General features: G+C 32.4%; 1 protein-coding gene across 3 annotated transcripts in view; it reads left to right on the top strand.

Moving 5' to 3' along the window:
• The window catches only part of LOC117172535 (sodium/calcium exchanger 3), a 404,663-nt gene that overhangs the window by 189,074 nt on the left and 204,320 nt on the right, over nt 1-11,269 (top strand). The window lies entirely within an intron of this gene.

Here is an 11,269-nt window from a genome sequence, read left to right on the forward strand (position 1 = left end):
CCCCCCCCCCCCCTAGTTTGAAAAGTTCTATGCTAACGACGAAAACATTTCCTTCAAGATTTTTTGATAAAAGAAATACGGATATCCTTCAAGAAGTGTTGAAGCCGTCTGTAGTATCGAGAGGCGTTTGCACATGATATATTAGTCTAGTAAAATAAAAAATCAGGATAATTTAATCAAAAGTTTTAAAAAAATTTACCATTGATATATAAATAATTTTCCAATAGTTCCTTGACTTAATTTTAAGCTACATCAGAAAGCATCTTAAAATATAAGAAATTGCAGAAGCGTAATCTTTAAGAAAGTTAAGATTTTAAACTTTTCGAAATTAAATGCATTGAAATTTGGAAATGTAAACATTCCAATTTATTTTCAATAATATGTTAATTTTTTACATCAGTAACTTTAAAATATAAAATTGGCATGAAGCATGCATCTGGGTAAATCCAATTTTAAAAATATTTGTAAATTTAATTGTGTTTTAGAAAATGTACATTGTTTTTTAGGTATTTTATGTTAGAATTAGATATTTAATAATAGTAACGTGTTTTTTTTGGTACAACTATCCAAAATTGAAAAGAGAGAAATAAAAAATTCCCGTACTATTCACTTGGAAACAGTAATAATTTACATAATAAAATCCGCTTTCTGTGCAGGAGTCTCGCAATAAAATAATACTAAAATTTATGTCCCTCATAAATACGACCATAGAACCACATAAGTGTCCATAATTATAGCACAAGTATAAAACATTGCACTAAAATAACTATAATATTGTCAAGAGCTTAATATAAACTAGAACTATACCGTGAACTTGGTGGATCACTAATGGTTGTAAAAAAACGATATCTATTATACATAAATAATTATAATTCTAAAAGTTTAATCAGGATAGAAACAAACCTTGTTGAAATTTGTGTAAATAAGTTTTGGTTAGGACAAAAACAAAGTTTTTTTGAATGGATACTACCAAAATTTTTTTTTTTCAAAAAAGTAATTATATCAATGCTTTAGGTTTAAAATAAATATGTGCATACCTAAATTTGTTTCCTCCCTTTCAAGAAATAACTAAATAGAGTTGAATTATGCCACTTTACATTATAGTTTTTCTATCGATAATATCTGAAACTTTCAAGGATTTTCTGAAACTAAAATGGAATCGAATTTTTCGGAAAAATAAGATGGAACATAAAAAGGCTTTTATGTAAGGAAGAATTTCAAGAAGGAACATATAATAGGTCCGGTTGGGTAGGAGATCGTAAAATTTATGAAACTAATAAAATAATAATAAGAGTGGACCACACTCTAACACAGTTTCAGCAATTTTCGATGAAACGAAGCTAAAGTTTGCGGAAAGAAAGGTAGCACAGTTGACGACCTACGCCTACGCGATCGTTAACCGTAAAATGGATCCCCTTGTACTGGAAGCCATTTCCTGATAGTAGAAGGGGAAACGGATTAGAGTGGATTAAGTTATTTATGCACGAGAGAAGGGTTTTATTGTTTTATTTAAAATGTTACTTGATCAAACATTTCTTATTTTCTAAGATTAAATTAAAATAAAGACAAGTAAAATGTCAAAGGTAGAACTTGTTTGAGTTGCACAATGGTATGCTTGAAATAAAGATTTATTGGGATCAAATAAATATTTGTTTAATACTATATCTAAGAAAGAATTTATGTGATTCAAACTGACTTAGTCAATAATTGATGTTATTTTGTCTACCTGTAAAATGAACTAATTAATTTCTTATGTTAGACATTGCCGATTACTGGTTACATCATTTTCTGGGGAAACGAGAAAAAATCTCGCTCGGCCCGGATTTTAACTGAGAGCAACAATATTCACGAGTGGAGCTTTGTCATAGGAGCTTTAATCATTGTGTTAAGTCACCTTCAAATTCAAGCTTTAAAATAAGTATGACGAGGTAACGAAGCACATACAATTCAATTGCAAAAGAACGATCTACAAGATCTAGGTTCACTTCCAATGAAGGAAGATACTTTATTGATTTCTTTATTATAGAATACAGCCTTATGTGACAATACAATTAAAATAAATACACCTCTATAATACAGAGTTCTATGATTCCTGATTTTTACAAAATATTAATTTCAACAAACAAAACCAAAACTCTAGGACGTCGGTGAATCTGACTAATAATAATGGACGAACCTCTTAATCTTTGAAAATACAATAAATAATAATTTCACAACGGATAAAAATATTGTTGACTGTAAAACAGTTTATAATGGTGTAAATGTTTCAGTTAGAAAAATATAACTTTTTAATTATCGTATGACAAAATCATATTCATTATAATTGGGAAAACTGAACAAAGTTTAATTGAAAGTTTGAAACTAATCAAAACTCATTTTATAACAACTTCAATTTCTGAACACTGATGAACCAGTAAGTACATGCGTTCTGCTAAAGAAAACAGAAAACGCATCCGTTTTAATTAAACAAATTTAATCGCAATTTCATTTAGGTTTGGTTCCGCGTATTCACTATACAACAAGCATTTCCAATTCGAATTCGAAAGGTAATTACGTCACTCGCCGTGCAGTGTTCGTTTTAAATTCTCCATATTTGGCATTGAAAAACGGAGTTAATTTCCCCTAGTCCATCGTCCTCATTACAACTGATTGATTAAGCACAATGAAAACGAAATGCAGCGGAAATCACATTTACAATTTTGGTTGACAATCAAATTGCGGAATATCTACAGAGAGGCCAAATCTAACTGATTTACTAAAATCTGGAAAACCAGAAGTATATAGCAATTCATTCTGACTAAACTAGTAATTTATTCCTTTAGCGAGAAATGGGGGAAAGAGGCAAGTAATGTCAATTTTCCATTTTTACAGTAACAGAAAAAAGTTTTAATCACAGCAAAGTGCTTGAGAAAATTGGAAAATTTGAAACTTTAGATATTTATTATATTTCTGATATATTATTTTTCAATTTCGCATTTATTTTGAACTTAAAATTGTGTTTTAGTTATTATTAATATGGAACTTAGTTTTATTTTTTGCATTATAATGAAAGTAACTCAAGATTTCAGAATACATTGATGCAGTTATTTTGCAACAATTGTTGAAAGAATGACTTGCGAACTTTTAATTAGATTCGTAACAGCTGACAATTTCCTTATTGGAAAGTCTTTAGAGAATTCCAGAAAGAATGTTCATACATTGAAATAGAATTTTATGAAAATTTTAATAAATTAATACTCCTTAAAAGTATACGTAAATGTGTAAAAATCTTCTTAAAGACATTATCAAAATCTCTTTTATTAATTATTTCATATATTGTTTTCCATTTGAATACGGTCATGTTAAAGAAAAGTTGAAAAATTTAATTTTAGTACATTAGCCGCAAACCGAAATAAATTATCCAATTAGACAAGTGACTTGAGTAAACGCTGTTATGTCATCCCATTGTTAGTTAAACATAAAGAATATAAAAGTGGAAAAAGTATTTCAAAAGAACCTTTGTATCGACTTTTCTCACGAATAAAATGTACATCTTCAACCTCTTGAGAATAGCGATAGAGAAGTCCTAAAAAAAGATCAAAAGGAGAATACGACGTAGAAACATTACCCTCTACTTTACTTTGACTCTTATCTTGACTCTTCAGCATTTGAAAAGCGTGAAATATTTACAATTAAATGAAATCCTAATAATCCTAAAAAATAAAAATGAATATTTTTCGACTCAGTATTGCCTCAATTTTGTTATCCCTCGAGTTTTAATCAGAGGTAAAATACCATAATATTTCCAAACGTGTTTGCCTTTTCCTGTACCGTTTTAATCAAGGAGATATGTTTAAAACTGTTTCGAAAAATATTAAATTAATTTTTGTATGTAATGTTTTGCTTAACTGATCTGCAACAGAAAAAAATAGTACTTAAAGAAGTCAAACCTTACAATTTTACTCACCTTGACTTTAGAGATAAAGCTAATTTTATAAAAAATTTGTCTGAATTTATAGAAATCAATATCTAGATTTCAAAATTGAATCTTCTTCTTAGCGTCAGTTCATTACTTTTTGCGTTTTCTGTGATCATAAAAATCGCTGTAAGTTTTCCGTATGAAAATTTCTGGAAAACCATTCGATGGAATTTATGTAGAGAACATCTGACAGAGAATTTAAGTATATTCTGCCCTGAAGTTCTTTGTGGAAATTATAGTCGTGAAAGCGAAATTCCACTTGGAAATGTTCTATAAAATTGTCGTGAGATGGATTCCAGAACATATATTAGTGGAAATTCCCTAGGGAATTTAAAATAGAATTTCTGTACAGAATTCCATATTTTCATACCATGAAAATTTTACTGAATAAAATAACAGTTAAATTCAGTATTTTTAAGTTGCTTTATTTCTTCTCATTTGTTCTCTTTAATTAATATTAGATTCATTGAAATGAAGAAGTCCCTTTTATTTCAGTTATATAATATTTATAGCCATATTTGATGTATTGTGTACGTGTCAGTAAGGTATTTACTAATATTTGATTGCGTTCAGGATTTTCCTAATAACATCTGTATTTTGATAAACAACAGTCTGAAATTTTGTAATAAATTTGAACCAATGTAATTTGAAGTCGTACACAAGCATTATAAAAGCAAATAGCAGTATATTTCTCATTCTTGTAAACAACTAATGTAAATTCTTAGTTCATTAGAAATGATCAAAAGATAAAGAAAATGAAAAACATTGTTTTGCAACTTTAGTTGCAAAACAAAAAACCATTTAGTAAAATCAAATAAAATAATTAATTTAAGTAATAAATATAATTAGGGAAAGGAACTTATAAGAAAAAGTTATTAGTAGAAAGCCGCCCGATTAATAAATACTGCGTCTTCAAAAGTAGACATACGGCCACCATTGTCTGGTTATAATATTTCAAAGCTAGAATTACTCTTATCTCTTTTTTTCATTCATTGCAAAGATTTGTTTATCCATTTTGAGAGTTATCTTATACCAAGTGCAAATTCCTAAATCATTTTCTTATCAAGGGATAGACAAGTGTGCTTCGTGCGAACATTTATCTTTCTGAATTACACATTTATTATTTTCTTTTTATATTCCATAGTTTGTTTATTTATACATTAGGACTTATTCTATCATCTACAAAATGTAGACATTTTGTATAGTATTCAAATTAAAAATAAATGCAAATATAAAGAAACTTAATATTTTAAAAAAATATGATATTTTCATCATTTAATTTAACAAATTGGATAAAAGTCATTTAAATTTACTGAAAAATTGTTCTTCTATGATCGACAAGGTAATTTTATCGAAATAGGTGTTGCTCAGGCTCAGAAAAATATACAGGAAAAATGCAACATACGCATATACAATGCACTGAAACAATTTCAGAAAATATTGAGCTCGAAGTAAAAAAATAATAGAGACTTTTTTCCTAAGAATATCGTTTCTAGAGACCAAGTTTGTATGTCTCTTTTATTTACTTTAAATAAAAGTAACTTTAAAAACTGTTAAAACTTTAACTCTTGGCACTTATGTTTAACTTCCTGACCAGTGCTCAAGGTTTATCTGAGTTAATTGAGCGTACAATTTTTAAATGTAAAACTAAAAAAATAAATTGGCGTGCCTCTGACATTTCATTTCAACATTTCCTTGCGTAAAAATTCGTTGTTATGGTAATAATTGATGGAATTACTTCTGATTGAATAGATATAATGTTTTCGATCATCCGGAAAAATTCAATGCGCAATATTGTCTACTGCTATGCAGTTCAGGCAGCGGACCTTCACTGAGTAAAAATGCAATCATAGTCTCGAGAGTTGCAAAAAATTTGCAATAAAAATCGTTAAAAAGGTAAACAAAAAGTAGAAAGAGCTTTCTCACTATTTCCTTAGAAATATGTTACATTTTGATTTCAGATTTTTAAAAAACTAGTGCACTAGATCCTGATTTTAATAGTACCAATTTTGAAACATTCCGAATTTTAATTATTCTACATAATGTAGAAATAATATTTTAAAAGCCTTGAAATTCGAAGCCTGAAAAGAAGAATTTGATCTTTTAAAATCTGTATTAAGAACTTGGCTGTGAAAATTTAGAATAATCATAGCTCTAATGATTTGAATTTCGAAACATCAAATTAAATGGTTTTCATTGTTCTTGATAATGCATTCTGATGTTGTTCAGCGTCCTCAAAATTTGAGTTCGATAGAAATTACTTCGAATATTTATTATTCGGTAAGTTTTTTTTAATATAAGTGTTTGCTGTGCTTAGATTCCGAACACTGGCTTATTTTACTTTTAGTGTTTGGGGTGCTTAATTTAAGAGGTGCTTTAAATTACATATAAATTGGAACCTTGATTTTTGCATGGAGAGGGCATGGATTGCCTTGGCCTTCGACATATCCAGTGACTCAGAGCCTAAACAAGCATGTTCACATGAACTATTCCATTGAATTGAGATGTATGACGCAACCTGATGCAATTAACGCGCTGAGAGTGCGGCTCTCGATCTGTTTGTCACGCCTGACTGAAAACATCCTCTCTTTCGACTCTACGACTCCTCTCATAAACAAAATGCGGAGGCCATCAGTTCTAGGAACGCATAATTCCAGTTTACGGTACCCAGATTTCAGTATTCTTTAATACATACATGTTTGTTTTTTGTGAAGTGATAATTTTATGAGAAAATTTCGGAGTTATTTTCATTTCCGGTGAGTTTTTCAAATTTTTGAAATTACTAGGTTATGTAAGATCTCTGAACTAGTGAATGCTTTCCATGTTTCTTATGTCAATTTAAAAAACGAAATTCTGCACCTTACTTCAACATTTGAAAATATTTTTACTTGCGGTCCTTGTTCTTTGAGTACCTAAAATTTCAAGTGCGTGATTACCTTAAAATTCAATTTTTAGCGCGTTTAGGTTTCATTATCACAGTTATAAGGAAATTTACCTTCAGCTTATATTCTCAGTGTCAAGCCGCCTGCACTTGGCACGCCTATAGCGTCGCGACGCCTAGTTCCGGATGTCTATAGACCCAAGAGGATCCAAACTTGAAGAATTATTATTTCCTGCACGTGACCGAAGCACTATTCTTCCGCGAACGGCAGGAATTCTCGTGCGGGAAACTTTGTATCAAAGTTCAGCTGGCAGAACTATACTACAAGTCCCTTGTTGCAAGAAAACGGCAAGTCGGCCAACAAAACTTTCAGTGAGCTACTGAAACATGTAAAATAAGTAGTTCTCTTAAGTCGAGTTCAGAGACCGAAGAACGTACCGTAAACAGCTAACAATTTTAGAGAGGATTCTCGGTCAACCGTAACTACCAGAACTTTATGTTAAAATTGAACACAAGTAATTGAAAATTTATCTTGAGAGTTCAGTTTAAGATGATGAAAGATTTCCTTCTGGCTGAATATAATTAAAAGTACCTTCACCAGATTTCACATGATGTTTCGAATCTGTATTTCTTTTTTTCTTCTATTCGATTTTACTTGTATTCAAATCTACTTTTCTTTATAATAAAGGAAATACTCTATTATCTTTTATACCGTGTTTATATTGTTATCCGCCGTGTCTATATTTATATTTATTTTCCACTTGTCTCATTCGCTGGTGAAGAGAACGCTAAACAATTCTTTAAATAGTTTATATTCAGTTTTATTTTGAATTGGAGACGAAGCTATAGGACTCCACGATTGCGATGTAGAACACGATTCGTTAGAAAACTCAATTGAGAAAGTCTGTGTCACTGAGATTATGGATATAATTAACAGCTTGAAGAACGATAAGGCTGCCGGAGTAGACTGTATTAACGATAAAATGCTTAAACTTGGTGGCGACATAAAAAAAACTAAGAATAAAATTTTTTATAGAAAATTTTTTAGAGCGATAAAGTTTTTATCTAGCCAACTTCGCGTTTTTCAAAAACCATGTGTTTTTCATGCACAAACAAAAGAAAGTTTAACCGATATTTGTGTAAAGTTTATTCTGTGAAGTTAATTTTTGTTGCAGAGATTTTTTCGTCGGAAATCGATGTAAATTTTATCTTCTGTTTTTTCTGTGGAGTATATACCACATAGACTGTGCGAATGATAGATTTATTTTTTGAGTTGGGCGACGTCCCAGACGATTGGAAAGAAGCGATTATCGTACCAATATACAAAAGAAAGGGAGATAAAAGCGACTGCAATAATTACAGAGGGATTAGCTTAGTACATAAATACCGTAAGTTAAATATACTCAACAATATTTATTCGTAGGGTAATGAAAATAACAGAAGAAAAGATTTGGGAAGTCCAAAGTGGGATTACGCCAGGAAGGTCATGTACAAGTCAAATATTTAGCTTAAGGCAAATAACAGAAAAAGTTTGAGAGTAGGAAAAAAAGTTTTCTGTGAAATTTTAACCTAGGAAAAGCTTTTGACAAGGTAGATAGAAGTAAACTTTGGGAATTTCTGAAAGAGTATGGAGTGAATAGATGGCTCCTTCAAGCTATAAAAATAATATATACGGGTAGCAAAGCGAGTCTAAAGGTAAATGGAAAATTGAGTTACTATTTCGATATTGTGCAAGGAGTTAGGCAAGGATGAATTATTTCTCCCTGGTTGTTTATTTTATTCATGGTCAAGTGTTTAAGAATGGCTATTTTCGACGAAGGAGGAGTGGATCTCAAAACAGTAAGGGTACGTGAGTTAGCGTTCGCAAATGATAAGGTTGTTGTGGCAGAGTCAATAGAAGACTTGCAATCAATGTTGAATAAACTGAATGCAAGCTTGAAGATCATGGGCCTTAAAATTAACGCAAATAAAACAAAAACGATGGTATTTACTTGGGAATGGAAGATAGCTGAGGAATTAGATAGACGCATAAACAAAGATAAGAAGGTTCTTGGTAGAGCAGGGCCCCTTATCAGAAGTAAAAATATATCAAATAAAGCTAAAATGACAATACACAATTCTATATTTGTACTCTGGTGAACACAGTGAGTAGCCAGATAATTTTCAAAGAATGTAGTGCATAAGAGACTTTATGAGACACATAGGGAAGAAATCGGTTTATATGGTTCGGGCATGTTGAGAGAATGCCAAATGAACGACTAACGAAACAAGTGTATCAAGGTATAGTAAATGGCAGCGTGCCTAGAGGCAGACCATGGAAAGAATGGTTAGAGTTTATGAATGATACCTTAGTTAGAACAGACATAAGAAGCCACAGAAACACGACAGTCTGCTTGAAAAAATGCATGGACATAAAAGAAGCTAGAGAATTATGCCAGGACAGAAGAGTATGGCGACAAATAGTTAATAAAAAGAGTGTCAGTAGGGTGAATGACGCCTGAAAAAAAAAACTTTGGACACTAATGGACCCAAGTGAGGAACCTCACATGAAGACTTTGTGAGGCTCTTCAATTGGGGTGGTTGCTTCACCGAGTGAGTCACCCTACCCCGAAAGGGAAATTGCCTAATCGATTTACGCCATAGACTTTAAACAGTTTGAAGAGTACATTCTTCATAATGCCAAATATAGTAGGACGATGTCATGTGGTAGATTCTAAACCATTCGTTGTATAGAACTTTGGTGAAATGTCGTTTTGAATGCATAAGCGATAAGAAAATTATGGTATCTTTCTACTTTTAAGTATAGAAACTATTTTTGCAAAACTTCAGTATGAAGTGCTTTGGATTGTGAAATCACAAATGGGGAAATACTAAGCAATAGTAGAAAAAATGTTATATAGAAATTGAAAAGCAGAAAGATAGCACAAGTTTCTCGATAATGGTTTGGATTTCATCACATGACATTGTCCATAATGATAGAATACTCCAGCGATTCACAAACAATTTTATTTGTCAGGGTCGCCCGTCGTGACCGTTGGTGCCACCGGGGCCCCGGAAGAGGCGCAGTCAAGGCAGACCCCCCAATGCGAGTAGAAGGTTACTTTCCTTTACCTCAAATAGATGCCTCTTTAATTGCACGAGATTAAAATCTGTTAAAACACTGAAAGAATGAAAAAAATGGCTAAATTCAATTTAAATTAGCTAAATCAATTTCCTTACATAATTAGAAAAATGTGAATATAAATGTTAATGAAAATCAGTTATTATTTTCCATAATAAAGGAAATCTTTAAGTACATAAAAAATTACAAGGACTCTCAACTGAGGTGAAGGTATGAATGTGATTTAATTGATTAATATTTTACCAAATGTTAATGTTTGTAAACTGGATCTAATCCTCTCAGAATGGAAAGGTCACGCCAAGCAAGCCGTCGCTCGCACAACCAACAGTCAGGTGTCCCCTTTGGATTTCAGTATTGTGAAAAAATGTAGGGTAGTGGGTAGGCCGCACCCCAGATTGTGCGAAAAAACTTTGAGAACCGCTGTGATAGTGTATAATGAGTGAGTCTTACCATAATCGGACAGCACCACTGATAGCGCGGCAAATCCGTCATAACGTGGCAGGACTAATCCCGAATGATACTACTGAGAGACCAGTATGTCCGGACACCGATACTTCTCCAGCGTCCGCGCCTGTAGTGCCTCAGTAATCAGGCGAGTTCTGTAAATGAGCGGGAACTTGCCAACCTTTGCAGAATCATCGCCGAGGCTATTTAGGATAAGTGAAAGTTATCTCTTTACGTTCGACGACCCTCCTCGAATGTAGGTCGTGAAAGTGAAGCAAAAAAGTCCCCGTCGCTAGAAAAAAGTTCAGATTCCTAAAGGTATTTAGGAACCTTTAGGTCGTAGACGGCCTTGGTACACTTTCACTTTCTCCCGTCCCTCAAGAGAGGAAGGTGAGGTTCAATTTGAGACTTCTAACTCCCCCTTCAAGCCGTTAAGGAATTCGTTCTATCAAGGTCGCCGACTAGATGCCAAGAACGGCGGCCGGTCACCAAAGATGATTGGTAAATCCAGCTGAAAGCAGAGTAGGGTCCTAGATAGGAGCTCACACCCTCTAGCCCAAAAGCGCAATTAAAGGGTTCAAAGCGCAGTGGTATCGGACAAAATTCTTTACCCCTGCTACGAGCCTTCTTTTTTCCTACTGTAAAATAATTTTCTACCGCAAAACAATTTCCTTTCTTTCACTTAGTTTTTCTTTGAATCAAACAGGAGTTTGTGTTCAGTTGCTTTTCCTGCGCAGACATCCGAATTTCTCTTCTCTGATATAATACAGTCTGTCAAGTTAAAGCGTGGTTGGCTTTACTCGCAGTCGGTAAGGTGTATCGACATGATTTTGGTGTCAAAATATTAAGAAGAGCTCCCTCTTTC

This window comes from Belonocnema kinseyi, chromosome 5 (assembly GCF_010883055.1).
Source record: "Belonocnema kinseyi isolate 2016_QV_RU_SX_M_011 chromosome 5, B_treatae_v1, whole genome shotgun sequence".
Taxonomy (NCBI): domain Eukaryota; kingdom Metazoa; phylum Arthropoda; class Insecta; order Hymenoptera; family Cynipidae; genus Belonocnema; species Belonocnema kinseyi.